We start from the raw sequence: 26,433 nt of genomic DNA, 5'->3' as shown, positions 1-26,433 counted from the left end.
ATATAATAGTTTCCGCTTTTGTTACTCTCGTATTATGTGTTCGCTCTACCAAAGTTCTCTACCCCACTGTGTGCTATGCACTTGCATAAAATTCTCATAAATTAAAATAACTGTAAAACAAGAAGTGGAAGGTAAGCCGAAGCGAAAGATACCCTAGATTAGTGGTCACTTCCTGTGGCTGGTTTGCTATATTGTCAGATGATTTATGTTTTTAGTTGGTTAATGTATGTTTCGATTAGAAGCTTTCACTTATTGTAATCCGATCCCTTCTCTTTCAGCTGCTGCAAAGAATAGAAGAATACTTGTCTTTTCTTTATCGTTTTCAACACGCTTCCCTATTTGCTTTGCAAACATATACGCCAAATATAATGCCCTTTCCGAAGAGTATAAGAACCCATTGTGTGGGCCCCGCAGAAGTGCTGTGCGGTATGCGGCAATGGTGAGGGCCTCTGTGCCTCCTCACTAGGCCTGGAAATTAGCATACAAACTGTCTGACTGAAAATCCACCCATTGAGAGAGGGAAACGACTCGAACCAGGTGAGTCGCACGATAATATTAATATGTACCTCACTTAATCATAAATGAACGGAGACATGCAAAGTACCGCCCCAACCCTCGGTTTTGCTGGTCCCCTTCCAATCTGTGCGACAATTGATGTATGGAACATACTTCCTACCCGTTTTGCATGCCCTTTCTATAAGGATATTATTGTGTTTACAAACAAACAAAAAACGAGAAGGGACATGTGAGACGCTTCTTACGCGTCACAACTTTTATACCCGGCACTCAGTACTAATTTTGCACCTTAGCGATGTTTTGTCAAACTTAACATTTTTTCTTCATCTGTCATCTACATCTACAACACTTCTCACACCAACACGATCCTTTAGCTCGCTTTCCTTCCCAAGAGCCAAACACCCTAGACCCGCAGACTCGCGGCAGACGCAGTGGCCGCACACAGCAGAAGCAGAGAGTGAATGAGAGAATGTGAAAAAAACAACAAAAGCTGAGGAACAGGGTGGGTTTAGCCACTGCAAATTAATACTAATAATAATAATAATGATCCAATCGGACCCCAATTTGGTGATCTGGTAGATATGGTCACTCCTTACAGAATGGCGTCAGTTTTCTTTTATCTTCAAAATTGTAGATTTGGGAGGTTTTCGAAAACTAGTAAAAATCTATAAAAAAAATATAAAATTGGTCTAATAATAATCTATTGAATCTATTTTTAGTTTTCTTTGATTATTATTTCTGATTCAAAAAACCATTTAAGATTAAGAAAGTCGTATTTTGTAAAGCACTTATAACTCGAGAACGGCTGGACCGATTGCCATGGTTTTTGATTTGTTGGATTTGTTTCCGTCGCGAGTAGCAGAATACATCTTAAAAACAACTTATGTGGTTTTTGTTGCGGGCTTAAAGCCAAAACTTTATTTTTTTCTGAAGACATCATGTGTGTGTTCAGGAATTTATCTAAAAAGTTAATTTGTTGTTCATTTGTATTTGTTTAATCATATATAATATTTGTTTTATTTATTTGTTTAATTTTGTATAAATCATTTTAATAACAATGCCGCATCCTAGAAGATCCAATCTTTCCCAGCGAAGCCGTAATGCATTTGGGGGTGCATTTAGAGAACAGTCAGAGAGTATATTTCACAGCGTCGAATTCTGCTCAACGTGCCGAAACACCTCCAGAGACAACACTGACCAGTTTCTTTGCGATTTGTCAAAGCGATCCGTTCGATCCGTCAAAGCAAAGCGTTCCTTTGCTTTACTCAGAAATGCCACGTTATTACACTTGGAACGCTACATCGAAGAAATTTCAACGTCGGAAGCAAGGCGATGCAGTTCCTGGTCATCCTGATATGCGTTCTACTGATGCTCTTGGTCGTATTTATACAGTTCATCCGAAGAATGATAAATGTTTCTATTTGCGGTTGTTTCTGGTACATGTCCGAGGGCCAACATCATTTGAATCACTTGCGGCCACTTGGTATCGTGTGCCCCACATTTCGTGCAGCATGTCAAGAGCTAAATTTGCTTGAAAACGATTCTCATTGGGACACGACAATCGCTGAAGCAATTATTTCTGCATCTCCAAGTCAGATACGCACATTATTTGCTATCATCATTTCAACATGCTTTATATATATTCTAATATTTAAAATATAAAAATGCACCCGTTGCTGCTTTTCTACTCTGTGAGAGAGATATGGTGAAGTACGATAATTAATTACAAAGCTCTCATGTCGTTAAAGCTTATTAAAGGGTAACAAAAGCTTAGCCATCTGTTTCGGTATCTCTCTCCTTAGTTGAAAGCTTAGTCGGCCTTCATTTGAAAATGGGGCTTCTCACTGCCAACAAGTTGCATGTCGCTAACTAGTTTATAATAATGCCTTTTGACAACCACAACAAAAAAAGTGGCAACCTGTGCTACATGACGCATTGTATGACATGCATGCATGTGGTTATGGAGGGAGGTAGGATGTATACCGAGAGCCACCCCAAATACGAACCGAAACTAAACCAAATTAGAAGACTTTTTATTTTGTTTTTGGGTAATTTATGACCCAGCACTTTTCGAGTCAATTCAGCCAAGCGTTAATCGTCGTTTGACTCGTTTTTCGTAGGCCCAACAATGGACAAACCTAAAAAAAAAAGAGAAGGGACGTGGAGACGCTTCATACGCGACACAACTTTTATACCCGGCACTCAGTACTACATCTGTACCTTAGCGGGTTTTTTTCAAATTTAAAATTTTTTCTAGGTTTTATAATCTCTGAATACGGACAGACAGACGGACAGACAGACATGGCTCTATCGACTCAGCTATTGATGCGAATCAAGGCTATACTTTGTGGGGTAGGAAACGTTTCCTTCTCTACGTTACATACAGTGGCGAGCATATTTGGATAGTAACCAAGTAAACCACTTTTCACTTCAAACGACTGTAAAATCTGTAAAAATTAGTAAATTCTTCTAATTCTTTTTTAATAGCTTCCTTAGTTATACGGCAATGAATTAAAAGCTTCATTAAAAGTTTTTATTTTTTGTTCAAAAAGTCAATGTATCCACTTTTGCACGTTTCTAATATTTTAAATTCATACATTTTTCAAAATGTTTTGTGCAAAGGCCCTTAGTATTTATCACACTCAGAATATGCTTGGGTATATTCTCGACTTAATTTTGAACGTCCTCGCCAGATATTAGGTCCCACTTGGTTTGCATACGGACCTAAAGCTCATGCGTTCCCTTTGGGGAACGGCCTGATTGCGGCAGCCAAGCAGAAAGAGTCTCCCCGCCCACCAACAAAAGAAGCTATAACAAAAAGAATTAGAAGAATTTACTAATTTTTACAGATTTTACAGGCGATTAAACTGAAAAGTGGTAACCAAGTATCCACAAATGCTCGCCACTGTACATCCACTTTGTGCACAAATACAATAGACCCTATTTACCCCGAGTACCGGGTATAAGAAACCAAGTCCAGTCTGTCGGTCGGTCCACGGTCGGTGTTCCGTTTTCAATGAAATTCAGTGCTGGTTTATGCGCATTGTCGTCGTTTTTCCGCCTGCCCACATGACGGGGGCTACTGTTTTGTTAGTACACTACTATTAATATTGCCATTTGCCGACTCCAGTGACAAGAGGGGCGACATGCAATGCCCCCAGTCTCTGACTGCCTGCCGCATGTCAGCCTGCCTGATGCCTGCCTGCCTGCAAGTTTACAGCGTTTAATTTTCGTATCGTTTTGTTTAGTCATAATCACAATGTGGGTATGTGCACCTTTTCTCCAGCACTCGTGAATCCTGTTTCCTTGGTTCAGTTAACTGTTTTATTTTTTATTTGTGTTGCCATCTATTGCATATTTCATAATTAATTGTAATATTATACGCAGAAATATGCAAAAATGGTCAGTCATAATTTATCATGCGGTTGCCAGTTGTTTAGTCTTACAAACAAATAGAAACAAAGTCAAGGCATAGCGAAGTAGTTATTAATGATGCAAGGTTCCAGCAGGCTTTGCAAACACGGTACCCAATACTCGAAGAGTAAATATAGAAGAGGAATATTGTATTTGTGGTGAGAGCAATGTGTAGCGCACAGAAGGAAACGTTTCTAGCCCTATAAAGTATATACATATGTATGTATATTCTTGATCAACATCTTTCAGCATAGTCAATATGTCCGTCTGTCCGTCCGTCACCATATTTACAAGTGTATTTCCTCTTAAAGCCTAAACCTTCCTATTTTCTTCTTGCCCGTATGTCCATTTAGTCGTTTCCCTTTCAACACGTAACAGCACGCAAGGATTTCACAAGAATAGGTTCCTGGCACCTGCCTCAGAAGGCTGTCGGAAGTTTGAACTCTTAAAATTCATTTAAATTAATTGGTTTCCATGTTGGTGGCAGTGGTAGTGGCAATAGCAGTGTCCGTATTGCGGAAGGAACTACTTGAGGACAGCAAATGTTGATGCGATGACGGGTACATTAAAGTTGTGTAAAATTTGGGGATAATCATCAAGGGGCCCAATGCAAATCAGGAAACAACCTCAACACCTGCTCGATTCACAAAACTTGAAGGGCCAAAAGTCACTCCGACAACAGTCGCAGAAACTGCGAATTACCATGCCTCAAAAAACCGTCAGTGGAAGGGCAACTCAAGTGAACTACCCCTTTGGTAAATGATGGTTGTAGGGGTGACGTGTCAACTGTCAATTTGAATTTGATATGCTGTCACAGGCCCATCACACTCCTACTCCGCAGTGAAATCACCACAAATAGACGACAATTGACAGCCCACAAGTGAAATAACCAGACAGTCGCAGGGCGGTTACAGTGGAGAACCCGAAAGTGGCTTTAGTTTGGGAATTATTTCCTGTACTAAAACGCAGACGTTTCACTGTAGCCTCTGTAGCCCGCACCGCAGCAGCAACAGCAACATCAGGGGTCACACACTCGGCAATTGAACTTTGTCATTGCGGTGGGGCGCATTTACCAAGCGACTGCTGCTAAATGCTCGTGTCAGGAGACTTTATTTGTCTTACTTATTTATGTTTATGTGTTTTCTTTCACACTCTGCTCTGCCGTGTTTGCTAAATTAGGCACACGTCCGTTCCAGGATGTGCATTGAGGAATGGGAATATGGATCGCGGATGTTGGGGCTATCCCAAATCTACCCACACGAACTTCTTCTCTTAGCCAAGGCAACAACAGCAGTGGCAGCAGCTGTGCCTAATTTATTTCATTGGACGTGGCCCCGTGTTGGTCGCACATCGACTCGAATCAAACTGAACCGAACCGAACGTAAATCCAGAACGAATCCCACTGTTTGGAGATTTATTTCTTTCGAAGCACATTAAACTTTTACAAATTGCTTAAATTACATAAATGGACGCATTTATTTTATGTTGATAAATTGAGTTGTCGGCAAGTGGCAAGTTTTCTGATTCGCAAAACTAGGGAATTACAATGGTGATGGCATTAGTGGTATATTCAAATATTTTAAAACAGGGAAAATAATTATAAGAAGTATTAGTTCTATAAGAGAGTATAAAGCAGCAACCAATTTAGATTTCAAAACAGAGCAGAACGTAAAGTAGAAAGTAGAAAAACTTAAAAGTAGATGAAATCGTGATTAGCATCCGTCCGTCTTAATGAGCGCATGGATATCAGAGACTATACAAGCTACAGCAACCAAGTTTTGCATGCCATTAGATGGCTATAATTTCGCACTGTTACATGTGTATTTAAAAAAATAAAATGTAAAATTTAAGATTCAAAAGAAACCAATACCAGGTACAGATACTGACTGCGTTCCGGGAATAAAAGTTGTGAGGCATACGAAGTGTCTCACAAACGTTCCTACTCGTTTTATATGGATATGGGAGTCACCTAAGTGACTCTTTTGCTTAATTAATGAAGAACCAAAGAAACGAAGAGTTGAGCCAAGAAGCTACTTAACGACTTGACATCTACAGACATGGCCACCATAATACTTTGTATGTAAATTTAGCCAGTAAAGTAATTTCTTTTTATGAGCCGCGGCATCGCCACATAACCAGGGAGAAAGAGAGAACGAATAGCCAAAGAAGCAAAGGAGATATGAGAGAACGAGGAGGGACATTAAGTTTCGCATAAAGTAAAAAAATGAATTAGGCCCCGACATGATGATTATGGTGTTGATGGTGGTAGCGCAGTGGAAGTATTGCTGCCCCTATCAACGCGGTAGTCTCTCGAACGCGCGGAAGTAATTGAGTTAAATATGCACAAGATGACAGCATACATTTTGCGGCACAGAAGAACATAAAAAAAGAAAAGGAGTTAAATGTGGTCTTGTGGCAAACAAAAAGGGCGGCAGAGGAAAAAAGTAGAACCCCCCTGAACTCGGCCCGAAGACAGCAAACAAAAAGCAAGAAAAGAGGGGAAAACCTACTTAACAACATCATGGGAACCGAATGGAACTACATACACATAGTACTTTCTTATAAGGTCCCTATATACATATCAAGGGAGTTTCAAGTACTTGAAAAAGTGTCCATAACAAATATCGATGATGAACTATGAAATTTTTGAAGCTGCACTCCGCGACTGTAACCCGTTTTTTTTGTCATTTATTTTGCTGCCATACATTTTGAAATAACAAATATTGCCATTTGTAGCGCGCACAATCTGCATACTCCCCGGCTGTATTTAAAAGACAGGAAAGATAAGACAAGCACGAACACCATGAACAATGCGAGGATAATCTCTGGCTTTGAAAGAAATTCGCACTAGAATCTCACTAAGTAAGATTTTGATTACAAGTTAGATGGAAAAATTAGAAGATCGGCCTAAATGTGTCGGGATTTTGAAATCCCGACAACCTCCTAAATCTAACCTAACCTAACCAAGATAGAAAATACTACTGTTAATAGAAAATACTATTGTTAAAACCATTTTTATACCCTTTAATCGAAGAGTAAATACGGTACATTTTATTCGTGAACAAATTGGATGTATGTAACGCACAGAAGGAAACGTTTCCGACCCCATAAAGTATATAAATTCTTAATCAGCATCAATAGCCGAGTCTATAGGTATAGCCATATCTTTCTGTCCGTCCGTTCGTTTTGTTATTGGGCTAGTTCGCAGAGACTGTAAAGGGTAGAGCCACCAAATTCTGCCTCCAGACTGCTGTATTGTACCACTGATACCAGTGTATTTTTAAAATTAGCCCCGCCCTTTTCCCCAGACAAAGTGCCAAAAGCTTCTGTATCCACAATTTAAAAGAACTCAAAACGCCATATCGTAGGGAAGGAAGGACTAAATCAGATTGGATCGTTATTAAAGCCAGAAAGATGAAATTCATTTGCAGTGGCTACCCCCACCCCATCCAGCAGCACTGCTCATTCTCTCTTGTCCGCTCACCCTGCCTCGTGCAATGCGTGTCTCCTGCGCAGGATTTCCTTAGATTTAAATGAGCAATACCTTAAACGACTTCGAATGAATGCACCAATACAGAGACAAATAAAGGACCCAGGAAACACTTTTTATTCCTATTTTCCTGAGTTTTTACAGGCAAAATTTCGTTAAAAATAACGTACAGCAATCAATCTTTTTGCATTTACAAACTTAATACTTCCCAGACGGTTCTTTATAAGCATATATGTGTAAGATACCTTAGTTCTTCAACTAGAACCTCAATTCATTTAAAAATGGTATTACCCCAAGCCTATCAGAAAAATTGTCTTAGTTCCTTGAGGAAAAAAAGTTTGATTTGGTCGAGCAGTTTTACGGATGAGTTGCTTTTTCGATCATAAAATCTCTCTGATCAAAATGATCAATTCTTTCCAGTCACGCAGATCATCGAACGGCCTAAAGATAAAAATGTTAAATAGTTCAATACATTCAAATATTAAAAACAAAAATATTTACAAAAATGGTTTTCTGAAAAAAGCGTGGAGTGACTGTGACGTTGCCGATTGTTGGTTTGTTTTGTTGGGATTGTTTTTGATTCTTGTAGTTCTGTTAAAAGACTTGATAACACAGCTCTCATGTCCACTTTATCGACTTCATAATTCTGGGTAGAGCCGAAAATGTGACCTTTATATGAACCTGGTGTGGCATTGCTTGTGCAATGAGATACCGATTTTTCCGACCAATAAGAAAGGAACCATTCAGATATCCGAAAGCCTTTTTTTTATATTATTCAAGCATCTGGTCTAGCCCACCAGATCCCTCAAGTTCTCTCAGAACGATTGTCCAACCAGATCCTGCCGTACAGACCACGTCGAATGGATCTGACCCAGTCACATGGATCGTAAGGGTCTCTTTGGTGCTTTCAAAGGTGTCAAAGCTGTGTGGAAACTACTTCTCTAACATCTGCTTAATATATTCATTCTTCTCTGCCAATTTTTTTTTCCGTTTCTTTTAATGATTTGTTCTTTTGTTCGAATAGCTCATACTTTTTAATAATTTAGAGTTCATATCAATTATGTCTGACTCCTTGCTCGCCAGTTCCAACTTCAATTTCTTAATTTCCTCCTGCACATCTATTCGAATATCTATTGCATCTCCTAGTTCCATTACCTTCGTGTCTGGTTGGAGATATCTCAGCCCTGAACTGAGTTTTGATTGCACATGGTGTAAATTTTCAAGGGTTTGCTTTAGTACGCCATTCAAGTCACAAAAGTTGACTTCCAAAGGTTTGCTGAGCACCTCTGTTTTAATGATTTCGATACTTTGCTCTCGGACCTTGTCCTCAAGTTCTTTGATTTGCAAATGCATTTCCTGGCACTTTTCCAAATACTGAAGCAGTGGCTTAAGAATTGAATAGAACACAAAGCCGCACTGGTCTTCCAGATCGCTTGAGCTACAACAGGACAGCAAATTCTATTTAAAACTTTAAACAGACTTTTTTTTAATCATAAAATGTTGGAACCTTTTGATCAACTCCAATGTCCGCCAGGGAATCAACGCTGTTTGCGGAAGTCAAGAAGATAACACCAAGCATAATGTAGACGAAACAATTCCAGGCATTCATTGCCATTATAATATTGATATTGATATTCTCACTTGTAAACAATAGAATTACAAACTGATCTGACAGACAGACATGGCTCAATCGACTCGGCTATTGATTCTGATCAAGAATATATATGCTTTATGGGGTCGGAAAAGTTTCCTTCTGTGTGTTACATACTTTTTGCACAAATACAATATACCCTATTTACTCTTCGAGTACCGGGTACAACAAATTCTGGCATAGAAAAAAAAAGTATTATCAAACCATTTCCAAGCCCAATATCTTTCAAAAAAAGTTGATCTGGATCGAAGCGGCAAAATCGTGTCCAGCAGTGTAATTGATCGTCTGTACAACGTTTTCAGCTCTTCACTCAGTTCCACTTTGAGGTTATTCAACTTATAGAGGGTTTCGTTGCGTTACGCACAGAAGGAAACGTTTCCGACCCTATAAAGGATATAGTCTTGATCAGCATCAATGTCTGGACGTTTATATGCAATGACTGCACCATCAAGTGGCCCATGCGACACCAAGCCAAAGCCTGTTACGCGCGGAACCCAGCAGAAAGCAGCCCTCCTCCCGCCCAACCGACCGAGGGGCGCTGCCGCATGACGAGCGGCGCGATTAACCGAACCGGTCGCGAACATGCAGGAAAGATAGATGTTAGGCTAAAATTTCGAGGACAATTAGAGCTAAACACATCTAAACTAGAGCAACTAAAGCTAAGCATGCAAAATTACAAGAATCAGAAACAAGACAAACCTCAAAAAATATAATATAATATAACGATATAATGGGATAGAGGGAAGTATAATCCGAGCATAAAACCCTAAATATATAATATAACCCTAAATATAAATAATATAAATATAATATAACGATATAATGGAATAGAGGGAAGTATAATCCGAGCATAAAACCCTAAAGGGTTCATGTAAGGCATAATTCGATCTACACAATGGAAGAAACAAAGGAATAAAGTTTCTAGTGGGTCTAATGGGAATCGTAAAGTTTATGCGGCTCAGCAAGTCAGGGCTGTCTACATCCCCCTTGATCAAGTTGTGCATACAAATTACACAAAGCATTTTTCTACGACTAACTAAGGATGGAAGATTTATTAAAAGAAGTCTACTACGGTAGGATGGCAGTCTCACAGTTGCATCCCAGTTGAGGCCCTGTAGGGCAAATAATAAAACGTTTTTCTGTACTGATTCAATACGGTCCTGATGTATGTTGTACTGAGGGCAACAAACACATGAGCCGTATTCTAAAAACGGACGAACAAGCTAGATATAGAGAGTCTTCGTTATATAGGGGTTATAAAATTCCCTTGACCATCTCTTTATAAACCCAAGCACACCCATGGCTTTGTTTACCATGGTAGAAATATGTTCAAAAAACTTTACCTTGGGGTCTAGTTTAACACCAAGATCATCAACCAATGTAATTCTCTCAAGAGAATTACCGCAGAAATCAACTGTGATGCATTTTTTTCTGTGGCTCCTTCTGGTCATAAAGTTACAATTTGTTACACAATCTGTTACAAATTATGTTGATAATATGCAAATTTCATTTAGTCCAAAGAATATTTGAAGGCTCGAGTGTGCATGAAAGCGTGCGTGTGTGTGTGTGAGAAAAGTTTTTTGAAATGAAAAATCTAAGCGTGAGTGGTTATGTGTTATGTGATGAAAATTTGTCGCTGGCTGCTTTGATTCCTTGACCATTGCCCATTTTTCACATTTTTCAAATTTAAATGTAAATAAATGGTCGGTTAAGCTGTCAGTCTCGGTATCGGTAGGTCGGTCATCTAAAAATTTCGGTGGATGGATGGGAATGCACATCATCCCATCACAGAACAGATTGTTTTGTGGTGTTAATTTGCTGTGAAATGTTGACTGACCGGTGGACCGGAGGGACAGACACGGACAATGACGAACCGTGTGTACACCGTGTGGACCAGTTTACCAGGTGATGTGGCCCTTGCCTTAATTGTCTGTTTAATTTTGATTAATTTTATTTATGGGCCAGATTCAGGGCCTTCTGTCATTTCCGACTGAAACGAAGAACAACTTTTTACACAAAATACAATTACAGAATAATATTTCACATATCCTACTCATTTTTGTCTGTTCTTTTCTCTTTCTTTTGTTTCATTTTGTGTAGAATTCATTGCTGTTGTTAGTTCTTATTCGTCTGCCTGCCTGTGACTTGGCAACACTGACTGACAACACTTTTGACAGCCCAGAGACAGCGAGGACTAAGCTTCTGCTAAGCTTCACAGTAAACAGTTCAAAATTGTGCAACAGCAAAAACAAAAACGATCAAACCAAAAGGCAAACAAAAAGATAAATGTGGAATTGAAGTGTGTGAAAATAAAACGAACAGATGAGTACACTATAAAATCTATTTTATCATTAAAGATTATTATTCACTTTTGCTAGACGATTTCTAATTTATATTATAAGTCTGAACAGTATTAATTTTATCTCCAGTAAAATTTTCTACCAAACTCCATTAGATTCCGTTTTGTGTAGAGCATTTTTAAAAATAAAATTGTTTTGTGGAAGAACAAAAGCCGAGCAAGAGCAACAGTGACACTGGCAGTGGCACTGGCAGGCAGGTCCCAGCTCCAGATTCAGGTCCAGGTCCCAGTCCCATCCACTCCCACTCTGCCACTCTGACTATGACAGTTGTCAACTTCTGTTGTTTGGTTCTTTTATTTCATAATTCTTTGCCGTATTTCATATTCCCTCCGTTGTAAGTATTCCCCCCGTCTGCTGTAGCCCTGAGATAGTACTCGCAGTCGTACTCCCATTTTGTGGAGGCTTCATCAAATCTCTTTCCCTCTCTCCCTTTCTCTCTGGATATCTCCTTAGTTCAATCTTTGTGCATCAGTTTCGCACTTACCTAGGATTTTGCATTGTTTTTTTCCGCTGGCTCTGATCATAAATTTAATTTTAATCAGTTAAGTCTGTGTGAGGTGGGGGAGAACAAAAAATATCATAAAATACAAAATGAAGTACGCCCGACATGGCTCGGAGACTCTAGAATTTATGTGACAATTTTGTTCAGGATGAATGACTGCTGCAGGACCAAGAGGATGCCCCATATGTGAACGGTGGCACATTCAGGTTTATGTGAGTGTATCTTTTGGGGTATATTAACTTAGATAATTCACTTTGTGATGAAAACAAATGTAGAGAGAGGCTGCGTACCCTATATAAAGGGTATACAAATTAGTTTGGTTGAAAGGCACACACCAAAAAGATACCAATGGATATGGCTGATGCTAAAGGGAGGCCACTAGCAGCGTTTGGCTCCGGCGATTGCCATTCCGCAAAGCCCACAAAGTGGGTGCCCACTAAAAGCTAACCCACTGAATTAAACCCAGGAGGGTGTAAGGGGAGGTTGTGGCAGTGGCAGCAGCACTTCAGCACTTGGTCTCTCGATTCGTTTTTGCGGGGCTGGTTGTTGTCGGTCATTGCATAAATCTCATTTTGGGCTTTATTTACTCTCTCACAAAATGCGCTACGTTTTCCAGATGCTTCTTTATCTGTAAACCTGCTATCTCTCTCTCTCTGTCTAACCTGTTGGTGCTGTCTCGTTCTGGAAAATAAATTCATTTAGTGGCATTTTAGTGGCCTCCCCTTTCACCTTATTGTCGGCCATGGGTCGTCGAAGGCTGGACTCTGTTTTGTGCCCCCAAGAGTGTTCCCATGCGTCTATATTGTGTGTGTGTGTGTGTCTGTGTGCATTTTATGGCAGTTTCTGCGTTTTTGTGGCCAAGCATGAAGTGAAAATTACACACACAGAAACACACATATTGTACACACATACATGTACATATGGCAATTGTAGTTAAGGGATGGGCATAGCCTGGTGGGAGGTTTTGTTGTGGCTGCTGCTGGATTTGGCTTTAGTCGGCAGTTAATTTTCATATTTTCCCCCCAAAAAAACCCCACATTCCGTCTGCCCGTGCTGTGTGGACATTTTGTCGGAAATAAATTTAACAATTTATTTAGATTGCCATGACAGGCGGATGCTATTAAAAGCGAAATTTATGGGATCCTTTCGGCGCTTTCAGAAGGTAAATGGAAGATGCACTGAAGTTTTTGATGTTGCAAAGCCAAAACGAAGCCACGTAGGGAACAGTTAACAAATAATGCATTTTTTCGGGGGGGGGGGGGGNGGGGGGGCTAAAGAATTATTGCTGAAACGGAAGAACCTAGTTATAATGTTATGTATCCAAACCTAGATCGGGTTGTTGCTAAAAGAAAAATAGTTGTAATGATTTTAGAAAATATGTGCAATGGAGTTGGGTTGACCATGAGTGAGTGAACAAAAAAAAGTGGCTCACTTTAGTGAGTGAACTTAACATGTTCACTAATCTTTTGTTCAGTAGTTCGGTTTCTCACTTTTTCACTCAGTTCTTTCGTGACTCACTAACTTTTTCAGTTACACACTCATCTGTTCAGTTGCTCCCTGATTGGTAGCACTGTTTACTTGCTCAGCAATCTTATCTTGGAACTGTGCGGCAACTTTGCTTATAGCGAGACGTGCTTAAACGTTTAAACCAGAGCTCGTAAAGTCAACCAATTTTACCATAGTCATGGAAAACTTTTAAAACTTTTAGCAAACGCAAATGATGTTCGATTTGGGATCATTTTGAGCAAGTGACCGACCAAAATGCAAAGTGTAAGATCTGCAAAGTAATATTGTCTTGGGTATCGCAAAGAAATATTGGTCGCCACATAAAGGCAAAAAATCCATGTGCAGTGGTTAGCGTTGAACGCCAGAACATCCTCCTGGATTCAGGAGGCAATGTCACAGAAACACATCGCAGGATTGTGGATTTTATCCATTAACCACCACCGGCTCGAAAATATGAAGAGATTGATCGATAGCTTGTTTAAATGGTGCCAAAATCACATCATATCTGGGACCAGGACTGAGCTGAGCTGACATGTATTAACAAAGAGGTCATTGTTTCAGCGGCTGCTGTTGGTTTTACAACATACGCCCAAAAGGCGGTAACAGCTCACTATATTTCTACTGAAGCGACAAATCTACATTCGCATATGGTTGCAAGTGAAAGGCATACTAGCATAAATCTATGCTGGTATTTAAAAAAAAATTCTGCTGAATGCAACTTCAAGGATCAAATCGTTACAATCCAGTCCGACAATGCCGCTGATGTTGTTAGTGCAGTTAAGCATGGCAACTGATGGCACCTACCCTGCTTTGCACATACGTTGAACTTAAATGTCTACCGACTCCAAGGATTTCCACTTTTGAGCGATTGATTGCCTTAAAAAAGCGGTTATGGTATCAAAGCCTATACTTCGACCAGATCTTATTCGAAACCATAAAGACTGGATTTTTTTGGAGATTTTGGAGATTGGAGATTTGTTGCCGGTGCTAGAACCTGTAACAGTTGAACTATCGCCGGATAAAAGTTATTACTTTTGAATATGGAAGAAGGCGAACAGATTCAAGGACTAAAGACAACAATTTTTATGCAGCACAATTTTAGATCCGTTTTTTTCGGTCAAATATTAGTTTGAAGACAGCTTTTGAAACGTTGGAATCCAAATATATAGTTATTCAATATAATTTTGTCACCCCAACGGCAAATGAAACGTCTCATAGCAACGTGGCGGACGAGCAACCTGGAAAAAATTACATGTGGGAGGAGTAGGACAACTTATTTAAAGATTCATTGAAACCATCCGATGACATAAATGCCAATGAATAAATGCTGCCAATAAAGAGTTGGATAGATATCTGGCAGAGGAATGCTTAACTAGGATTGGCCATCCCTTGATGTGGCGGAAGTTGATGTGCATTGAAGCGCTTGTGTTTGCTGTCAAAATTCTTTGCGAACGATTTTTTTCTACAGCTGTCGAAATAATTAGAAAGAGATCTTTAAAAACCAAACAAAACCAAAAATCCACATTCATATGTAAGCAAAACGTGAGGACTTTTATTATTTGTTTAATTTTTTCAACTATGTAATCACAATCAATTGCCAGCTCGAGCATCATTTTTGGATTTACGCCACTAGTCCAAGGCTCTAAGCTTAAAAAGTGCCAAATTACAACAACATTTTCTCGTAAAATGAACTTGGAAAAATTAAAAAATTAAAAAAAAATGTAGCACTGAAAAGGGTAAAACTGAGTGAGCCACTCAACAAGTGAAAAACTTATCGAAAAAGTAAACATGTGAAAACTGATTGAACAATTGAACAACTGAGTGAGTTTGTTCACTCACTTAAAACTGACTTGGACAATGTTTACCCAACTCTATTGTGCAATAGCTCAACCACACTGGGAGAGAGATGTTTAAATTAAAATTAAAATTAAATAATATAAATATTAATAAAATAATACAACAAAATTATTAAAATCAATACATGTACAGTCATATGTAAAAACATAATTAACATAAAATATGAGGTTCAAAATTCGACATGAAACTTTTTGGATCCGCCTTTTATCCATTCAATGCCATTTGTCATCAAATCGCAATTTTATTCTATTTTCGATTCTCCAAATACCCCATGGATCTCTATCTTAACAGAACCGTAAATTCCACGATGGTACAGGAAATTGTTTTTCATTATGTGTGCAACTTGACCCGAGAGCTGTGCCATCAATTAGAAACTTGAACTATCGGAAAGAGTTTTTCTGTAAAGGGCAACCGAGCGTTAAAGAAACTTTCTGTAAAATCCCATGGACCCATGAATCTTGTCAACCTACTGCACCGCTTTAAGTTCCGCTACCATCTCTGATATTTCGCACCAAACCACAGACATATGTACATTTGTACATTCTAATAGCTGGAAAGATAGGGTAGATGGTGGGTAGATGTTCTTTTCTTTGCCTGAAATTGACCGATTACCCACAAAACTACCAACATTTATTTGTACGTAATTTCAGAAACTTTCCTTTTCTCAGTTGAGAAGGGTTGGGAGTTTGGTGCTTGGCTGTTCGCTTGGGTGTAACGTCGGGTTGTTCTCTGTAGTTTCCCCGGAAGTAACCCCTTTTCATTGCTGGGATCTCTGATCTCTGCATTCTAATATTTCAAAATGTGTACAATTTGTTACGCACTCAAATGACATCCGCCAATTAGGCCCTGGCTGATATTTTTCCGACGTTAATTTAGTTTTATGACCGTTAGACTGGCGTTTTTAGTTAAAAATCGAAATACTATTAGTCCGTGGTATTCAAAAGGGCTGAATACTGCCTGAAGATTTATCGGCAATGTGACAATACATTCATAATGCATTTTTATATATTGGATATCTTAGTGTCAAGTATTAATTTGAGCTGCTTATTCGTTAAATAACATGTAACTAATATTTCTAGAAATTCTCCTTAGAAATGTTAAATTTGTTTGGATTTTTATTCAATTTCTTTACCAATAACGATTATATTTTAAATTTCAGAGGTGTTTAATCGTAGTATTTTTCGTGATAAGTACAGTCAAACAGAGCTGCCAACTTGCAAAGCTGAGGTATAAAATTCACTTAATAACTTAGAAACATTGAAAATAAATTTCAGTTTATATTTAATGCAGATTTTTAATATTTTCAATACTTGAATACAACTTACTATTTTTCTTGACAATTGGCTAAACTGCATAATTTTCGAGAATTTGCGAGAATTATTTAAATCTTCTTATGTGAGTGGTGTGTGTGTGTGTTTTTTTTTTGTTAGAAATTCGAAGAAATTATTAAGCGTGTCTCATGATGTTTTAGCACTGAAACCGAACCGGCAGAAACCCGACTACCGAGATCTTAATTTAATTTTTCATTTAAGCTGAAGACGATGAAGATATAGGGAATGGCTGGATGGATGGTTGAGATGGTTGGTTGGTTAAAGATTCGGTGGAGAGCACTTGAATGCAGCTCAAATTATGGAAAGAAACTTGACGTCCGTTGGCGGCTCATAATGAAAACATTTAACCTGTCGTCTTCAGTGATTCGAACAACATGAAATTCATTCTCTCTCCTTAGGAAACCCACTCTCCCTTCATTCTATCCTATTCCACTTTTTCAATTATATTCCGTGTGTCTCTATTTGCCATGATCCTTTCGAGGAGTGGAGCGGAGTGGAGCGGAGTGGAGCGGAGCGCACACAGCTAAAAGAAAATAATACTTGGGGACAAATTGACAGAGAGGCGGGAGCAAGCACCGGCAAAGGCAGAGTCTGCCTGGCAGCCAGGTTTCAAGCTGAGTGGATAATACCACCATTTCCTTTTTACGCGGGCTCCTTGTTGTCATTAATGAGACGTCTTCTTCAGGGTTCCGCGGGTCCTCCCGTTACGATTTTGGTTTGCCTTTTTTTTTTTTTTGCCTTCTAGTCATGTCCATTTCAAGATGTCAAAGAATCTTCATGGACATGGTTGCCCCTTATCAACTCAACTTTTGTGTGGCAACTCGGCCTGGCATTGCGTTTTGTTCTCCACTCAGTGTGGATTGGTGTGGACATTCCGGGCATTATGTCGCTCCTCTTTTTTCGCCGTGTGCGTCTCAATGTTTAATGAACGACAGACATACCCCATACATATTCCCCGTCTTTGATCTTACGCTTCGTTCCTAATTTGATTATAAACGCATTCGCTCACATTCTCTTCACTTTTGGGGCTCCACACTCCACCACTCCACCAACCTCTTTCTGCCACACTCTATTTCTGTTGGCTGTTTCTCTGTGCCTTTCTAACACGTCTTCATTTTCAGCTTGAATGCCTGCCGCACTTTCCGACTCCCGTCCATTCCATTCCACCTCATTCCATGCCACTGATGCTGTGGAGTACGCGCCGCGGCTTACTCAATGACGCGTTGAAAGTGCCATATAAAAGAACTAAACATGAAAACATTCCACATAAAGACAGAGAGAGAGAGAAAGCGCAGGGCAGAGCAGAGCGTTAGATACCCAAACGAGAAAGAGATGCTACTAGAGAAATAGAAGACAAAGAACAAGACAACGTTTAAGGTGGAGTGGCAGGGCGAAAAGGAGAAGTCATGTCTGGGGTTAGGTGCTGACAGCATTTTAAATGAAATTAAAACGAGATGCTTTCACTTTGCCTTTGCTTTTCTTACTCCCTTGCCACTCTTCTTTGCTGGCGAAGGGTAAATGTCTCACTTGGTTGACTCCTGCTGCCTTCCCCCCCCACCCACTAGCATTGTGTCTCTCGACTGCCAGATTTCAAAAGTAAGCAGAAGTAATGTCAGCGTCCTACATGAACTTCAGTGGTGGGGGGTGGGGCGGGTCTGGAAGCGGATCGAGGAGCGGTTTTGTGTTTTACACTTACATATGTACGTCAACATTAGATGTTGAATCAAATCGATCAACTGGAATGATTCGATGATATGATAATACCCCTATAATGCCAGCCATTCATTTAAATTTTTGAGCATCAACATAGAAACCTTAATTTTTTTTGTATAGCCGGAATATAATCAATAATTCAACTTCAAGAAACAAATACTCGTGGTCTGGCTCTCCTGCCTCTATTATTATTATTCTAATAGCTTAGCATAACAGGACTAATTTCCATTTCATTATGTATGCAGGATATATATTCTTCCTTCTGACCGCTTTTTACCTTAAATTCTACAAAATATTCTCCTCTCGGGACACAAATGTAAATACACGAATTTCCACAAAAACGCATCGCCACTTAGGTACCAGGTACTCAGTAGTAGATCTGTGCCTTATTGGTTTTATACAAATTTGTACTTTTTACATTTTCAATTTTTTCTACATATGTATGTTATCAAATCTACATCACTTCTCACGCTCAGCTCTCAAGCTCAGATGCAGCCTTGTTGCATAAACTTTTGTCAGCAGTTTAGTGAGTTTCTTGCCATCGTTTTCGCAGATTCCTTTTATTTTTTATTTTTTTATCGAAGTTCGGTTGAAAGGTACAATTGGTTTGGTTGTTGATGATTAAGAGCATGATTCATGAGCATGAGCATGAATTGTGTTTGGGAAAAGCTCCACAGCATAGTCTATACTCTCTCCTGTTTTTAACGAAAGGTCCAGGCATATAGCTGAGTTTAAATAGCTTTTAAATGCGTTAATGTCTGTAGAGGCTGTTATGACTTTATAGGGCTTTTCCAACATATGGGCTAAGTAAGTGTATTGTGCTGTAAGTTGCTATTATCGGAGAATGATCTGAGTTAAGTTCAAAGCTCTCCATTACTCGCATGTGCGATTGTGGGATTCCAGATAATACTACGAAATCAATCAAATCTGAAATTGTTCTGCGTGCATACATTTTATCTGAATTGTGGCAGCCCGCATAGCGTTTTCCCTAGTACTGTCCATGATTGGAAATTTAAGGCAATTGGCAATAATTGCAGCACCTCACCTCACACTTCCCTTCTCGTTAGTTTTCTTTTATCTTCGAAATTGTAGGTTTGGGAGGTTTTCGCCCTTTTTCGGGGTCGTGGCTCATTTTTGAAATACACTGGTTTCAGTGTGAGCATACAGCAGTCCGGAGCCAAAATATGGTGGCTCTAGCTCTTATAGTCTCTGAGAACTAGCAGACAAACAAGACGGACAGACGGACGGACGGACGGACGGACGGACAGACGGACAGACAGACATGGCTCTATCGACTCGTCTATTGATGCTGATCAAGAATATATATACTCTATGGGGTCGGAAACGTTTCCTTCTGTGCGTTACATACAACCGGTATTCCCCACAAATACACTATACCCTAGATCATGCTGCTAGTTACAAAGGGTGTAAAGTCTATCAGGATCTTATATAAAAAAAAATAGTAAGCGGACGCAACCACCAGAGAAACACAAAAGATGACAATAATAAAAATGACCATGGTACATATCAATCATTTGCTCCGTTTAATAATTCGACCCAACAACCCAAATATTACCAATCATACGCTCAAGTTGCTGCAAGAAATAGTACCTCAAACAAGTCTCTAGAAAGAATAGAACAGCTTCTAGAAAAACAATCTCAACTTACCAATAATTTACTTAACATGATAATGTTACTTGTAAATAAGCTATGCAAATATATCTAAACTTAGGAATATGGAATGCCAATGGGCTTTCCAACTATGTAAATGAAATAGCTTTATTTTTAAAAACGAATGCCATTGACGTCATGCTTATTTCAGAAACACACTTCACTAGCAAATCTTTTTTTAAAGTTACTGGATACGACACAGTAAGAGCTGACCATCCATCAGATAGAGCACATGGAGGTGCTGCAATTCTTGTCAAGCAGGGCCTTAAATTTCAAATCATGGACAGTACTAGGGAAAACGCTATGCAGGTTGCCACAATTCAGATAAAATGTATGCACGCAGATGTATCAATAACAGCGATTTATCTCCCACCAAGATTCACAATAAAAGAACTCGATTTTAAAAATTTTTCCAAGGACTGGGAACAAAGTTTATCGTGGGAGGCGACTTCAATGCCAAACATCCATGGTGGGGATCCAGATTAACTAACCCGAAGGGATCGGAGTTATACAAATGCATACGAAACAATAACATAACGACTTTGTCAACTGGTGTGCCCACATACTGGCCAACTGATAGTCGAAAAATTCCAGATTTGATTGATTTCATAGTATTCTCTGGAATCCCACAATAACACATGCGAGTAATGGAGAGCTTTGACCTTAACTCAGATCATTCTCCAATAATAGCAACTTACAGCACAATAGCCCATATGTTGGAAAAGCCCTATAAAGTAATAACAGCCTCTACAGACATTAACGCATTTAAAAGCCATTTAGATTCAGCTATAAGCCTGGACATTTAGGTAAAAACAGGAGAGGAGATAGACTATGCTGTGGAGCTTTTCACAAATACAATTCATAATGCGAGCTACAGAAACACGAATCATGCTCTTAATCATCAACAACCAAACCAATTGAACCTTTCAACCGAACTTCGACAAAAGAAACTCTGGCAAGAAACTCACTACCCTGCTGACAAAAGATTGTACAACAAGGCTGCATCTGAGCTTAGACAACTGCTATCGAACTTACGCAATGAATCTCTAGCTGCGTATCTGAGATACTTAGACCCTAATTCCAGCAACGATGAATACAACCTATGGAGGGCGACTAAATACCTAAAGAAACCAGCTAAAAGAAACATAAATATTCGCAAAAGCAACGGAACTTGGTGTAGGTCTAATAATGAACAAGCGAAAGCATTTGCACAACATCTGCACTCTGTGTTTCAGCCAAACGATATAAATAATTATATAACAGAGACTGAAGGAGAAAAATTCCTTGAGTCACCCTGCCAAATGAGCTTGCCTATTAAAAGCATTAAATATGAAGAAGTTGTGACAGAAATCAAATGCTTAAACAAAAAAAAAAAAGCACCAGGCCCTGATAAAATAGACGGTATCACCCTAAAAAGTTTACCACCAAAATGCATTCGGTTTCTCACTCTTATATATAACTCGATTCTCAGACTAGACCACTTTCCAAGTCAATGAAAATGTGCAGAGATCGTTATGATCCTAAAACCAAACAAAATAGAAACGGAATTGAGATCATACCGTCCCATCATATTGTCCCGTCTGTTGACAATTTTCTCGAAAGATTTTGAAAAAATACTATTTTGGACGAACTTTCCATCATTCTTGAATACCAATTCGGACTCAGGAGGGGTCACGGGACCCCTGAGCAATGTCACAGGGTTATTAATGATATAGTTTCGGCATTTGAAAATAAAAAATACTGCACTGCTGCATTTCTTGATGTTTAACAAGCGTTTGATCGAGTCTGGCACAAAGGTTTGTTGTACAAGATAAAGAAATGGCTACCTGCTCCGTACTATTTATTAATTAAATCATATCTGGCTAGAAGATGCTTTTACGTGCAGCAGAAAACTGATAATTCATCACTACTTCTCATCAACGCATGCGTCCCACAAGGAAGCGTATTGGGACCAATTCTGTACACCCTATATACGGCCGACATGCCAGTTACAAACAACTGCACTGTTGCAACATATGCTGATGATACAGCCGTTTTAGCCACAAGCACATCTATAAATGAAGCTTCTGAACTCCTGCAGAGTGAGCTAAGCCTAATTGAAGACTGGTTCCTTCGATGGAAAATTAGAATAAACTCCCTGAAATCCGTCCAAATAACGTTTTCATTAAGACCAGGTAACTGCCCAAATGTTACACTTAACGGCTCACTAATTCCACAAAGTACCTGTGTGAAGTATCTCGGCTTGCATCGCGACCGCAGATTAACATACAAAAACCACATTAAAGCAAAATGTCAACAACTTAGACTTAAAACACTAAAAATGTCCTGGTTGATAAGCCGAAAATCAGAAACCACTTTGGAAAACAAAATTCGCCTCTACAAATCCATACTGAAGCCTGTTTGGACCTACGCTATACAGCTTTGGGGAACTGCTAGTAACTCAAATATTGAGATACTTCAGCGTTACCAATCAAAAACTTTGCGACACAGTGTCAATGCTCCGTTTTACGTATCTAATGCAAACATCCACAAAGATCTGAATATTCCAACAATTAAAGAAGAAATAAAGAAAACTAGTAAGAAATACATCGACAGACTCCACAACCACGAAAATAATTTAGCCTTAAGTCTATTAGACAATAGCCCAACAGTAAGAAGACTGAAAAGATACCACATTCTCGATATCCCTGATAGATAAATCCAACAAACTGAAAAGATGTTATATATAATAGCAGGACTCATTGGAAAACTGCTATTTCTGTTAATTGAATATTAATTATACAATTTACTTATTGTTTAAAAAAACAGATTGTAAATATAAAGAGAGAAAAAAACAAAACAAAAAAAGGAGTGTTGTAGATGTAGATGACATATGAAGAAAAAATTTAAAATTTGACAAAACACCGCTAAGGTGCAGATGTAGTACTGAGTGTCGGGTATAAAAGTTGTGACGCGTAAGTAGCGTCTCACACGTCCCTTCTCGTTTTCTTTCTAATAATGATACAACCTCTTCCCAATTCGGTGATCTGAAAGATATGGTGAATACCTCTAAATGGCATTTAAGTTTTCTCTTATCTTCTAAATTGTGGATGTCAGAGATTTTCGACCTTTGGGACGGAAAGACAGACAGACAGATATAGACTCGGCTATTGAGGCTCGTCGAGAATATATATACTTTATGGGGTTGGTTTCCGTCTCTGCGTTACAGTCACCCAGTTTTCCCCACAAATACAATATACTCTATTTAATCTTCGAGTACCAGGTAAACAAAAAAATTACAATTCCATTTAAAGTCAAGTCGGCATTTTTCATGTGTACTGGGGCTGATTCTGTTTGCTCCGGCGTTTCCTGACAGCGAGATTCACACTTCATTTGAGGCACCTCACGCTTTCGGTACAGAACCTGTACCTCTGACCCATTTCATGCCACAACAAACAACAAAGGAGACGAGTGCTAATGTTGCGCATAATAATTTTGTACCAAATTAAATAGTGCGTGGGTCGAGGGATCGGCGGCGTCTCTGATGGATCTGTCGTTTTGCGTCGCCATCTGTGCAACATGTTGCTCCCTTCTTGTTTTTTTTTTGTGTTTCTTCATGCCACTTGAGCCACAAAGGATATAATTTAGTTTTTATTGCACACGGTTCTGCCTCATCTCGGTGTCTGCTCGTTTTCGTTGCAGGAGGGTTTATCAGCTACGCATGGCATGATGTTTGTTTTCACAAGGATCCTTTACGACTTCTCCGGCCGGTTTTGTAGCCACCAATACGACGCATTGTCGTAATACTAAAACTACTAGCTCGCATTGCATTTTAGTGTTAATTTATTGCTGTGCCCGCTTCTACATACATACGTATAAGACGTCACGTGTGTGTCTCTCTCGTCAGTCCTTTGGTCGCCGCTGCCTTTGATGTTTCCTATAAATCACAGCTGGACTTTTGTCAGCTTTTAGTAAATGTCTATATAAGAATTTATGCAGGTTTTCTTTAATATGGGCAGAGGCTGCGAACAATTTTTATACCCGGTACTCGAAGAGTAAATAGGGTATATTGTATTTGTGTCAATAACGGTTGAATGTAAACGCACAAAGGGAAGCGTTTCCTACCCCATAAAGTATATATATTCTTGATCAGAATCAATAGCCGAGTTGATAGAACCATGTCTGTCTGTCCGTCTTGTTTGTCGACTAGTTCTCAGAGACTATAAGAGCTAGAGCCACAAAATTTTGGGTCCAGACTGCTGTATGCTCACACTTAAACCAGTATTGTAAAAATTGTGTATTTAAAAATTTAGCACCGCCCCCGAAAAAGTGCAAAAACCTCTCAAACCTCCAATTTTGATGATAAAAAAAACTTAAAACGCCATTCCGTAGGGAATGACCATATCTATCAGATCACAAAATTGGGATCCGATTGGATAATTATTATAGCCAGAATGAAGAAATTAATTTGCAGTGGCTAAACCCACCACGGTATATTGTATTTGTGTGGAATAAAGGTTGTATGTAACGCACAGAAGGAAACGCTTCTGACCCCATAAAGTATATATACTCTTGATCAGCATCAATAGACGAGTCGATAGAGCCATGTCTGTCTGTCCGTCTGTCCGTCTTGTTTGTCGACTAGTTCTCAGAGACTATAAGAGCTAGAGCCACCAAATTTTGCATCCAGGCTGCTATATGCTCACACAGAAACCAGTGTATTTCAAAAATTAATTCGCCCAACAGGGCGAAAACCTCCCAAACCTACAGTTTTGAAAGTAAAAGATAACTAAAAACGCCATTCCGTAGGGAATGGCCATATCTATCAGATCACCAATCATTATTATAGCCACAATAGAGAAATAAATTTCCAGTGGATAAACCCACCCTGTCCCGCAGCTTACGCTTTTCTTTTCACATTCTCTCATTCACACTCTGCTTCTGCTTCACTCGGCCCCTGCCTCTGCCCTTCCCCTGCCAATTCCTCTTCCGACTTTTAACCTAACCGTCACACAGCTTATATTTGGTGGGCGCTGCCTCTGCCTCTGCCGCGAGTCTGCAGTGTGTGGGTCTAGGGAAGGGCGGCGAGCTAAAGGAGCGTGTTGGTGTGAGTAGTGTTGTTGATGTAGATGACAGATGAAGAAAATATGTAAAATTTAACAAACAACCGCTAAGGTGCAGATGTTGTACTGAGTGCCGGGTATAAAAGTTGTGACGCGTAAGAAGCGTCTCACACGTCCCTTCTCGTTTTTATTGGATGCGGATGAACATACGTGAGGTACATGCTTACATACATACATAGATAGTTTTATTAAAACTATGTTTTATAAAACAATTATTTTTGTTATCGCGTACTTTGCTTTTGCATTTGGTTAGTCAACACCTCCCGCCTCTTCCTCTCTTCAATTTCATTTATGGAATTTCCAACGAATTTCCCTTAATTTTTGAAGATTTTACTTCACTTGGCATGCATTTGACTCTGAATCATTGCCTGGAATACATGCATATTTATGGATGAATTTCTCTAGTGATATATGAACATATGTACATAGTCCATAGAAATTTCCCGCCACATGTTTAAATGTGCTAAACGTTCACCTCACCACTTCATACACACATATGTACACTACATATGTACATACATATATCATAATCAAATCGAGCGAAAGAGAAACCATTGGCAAACATTGGCACCACAAAACTACAACAAAATTTATAGCCTCACATATAAGCTTTACGACCTTCCCGATTCAATCAGAAAAGAAAGAGAGAACCAGAGAACAGGGGAACAACACAGCGCAGCAACTGGCGGCGGACCCCCCAACGTATGGGATGGCGCTGCCTGGCGTACCGAGGAGGTATATGTAAAGCAGGATATAGCCATCCATAAGGTGTTTCCCTGTGCTTCTTGCCACAAGCATGTGTGGGCGCGGTGCGCGCTCGGCTCGATAAAGATAACATAAATTATTGGTCCTATATATCATGTTGCCACCGGAGCAGGAGAAGCAGAAGGAGAACGAATTTAACGAGCCTTCGAAAGCCGAGAGTCGCTGGCGATATTTTTTGATTTACTTGCTAAATTTTTAAACCAGATCTAAGAAGCAGCAGCAGGACGACTCTTTTCTCTTTCAAGGCTGGGAGTCCGGTCAAGCAAGTACAACAGCGGCAGGCAGCCAGGCTGTGCCATTGTCCTTGATTTATGGTCCGTCATTCATTTCCAGCCACCAAAGTTGACACTTCTTCGTATGTATATCCCGCCGTTCCAGAGTCCCCTGTCAGTCTCAGTCGTCGGTCACTCCCCTGGTAGGGGCGTTGCTGATGTCCTGCGTCCTGTGTACTGTAAACTCGGTGTGTGTGTGTGCATCCTGTGACATTTTGACAAATAATTTTATTGATGCTCTCGGCGACTCTGTTTGGCATTTAATTGTCCTAAGAGTTCGTTC

General features: G+C 39.5%; 1 long non-coding RNA gene across 1 annotated transcript; it reads left to right on the top strand.

Moving 5' to 3' along the window:
• Positions 1-1,561: 1,561 nt before the first annotated feature.
• On the top strand, positions 1,562-26,010 carry LOC117590903. The gene is made up of 4 exons (XR_004574337.1): positions 1,562-1,628; positions 18,491-18,505; positions 24,045-24,054; positions 26,000-26,010. It is a non-coding gene; the product is annotated as an uncharacterized LOC117590903 (long non-coding RNA).
• The last annotated feature ends 423 nt before the right edge of the window (positions 26,011-26,433 follow it).

The sequence above is a fragment of the Drosophila guanche genome, unplaced genomic scaffold (genome assembly GCF_900245975.1).
Source record: "Drosophila guanche unplaced genomic scaffold, DGUA_6, whole genome shotgun sequence".
Taxonomy (NCBI): Eukaryota; Metazoa; Arthropoda; class Insecta; order Diptera; family Drosophilidae; genus Drosophila; species Drosophila guanche.
Note: the sequence above shows the minus strand (reverse complement) of the source record. Positions and strands in the feature narration are given on the sequence as shown.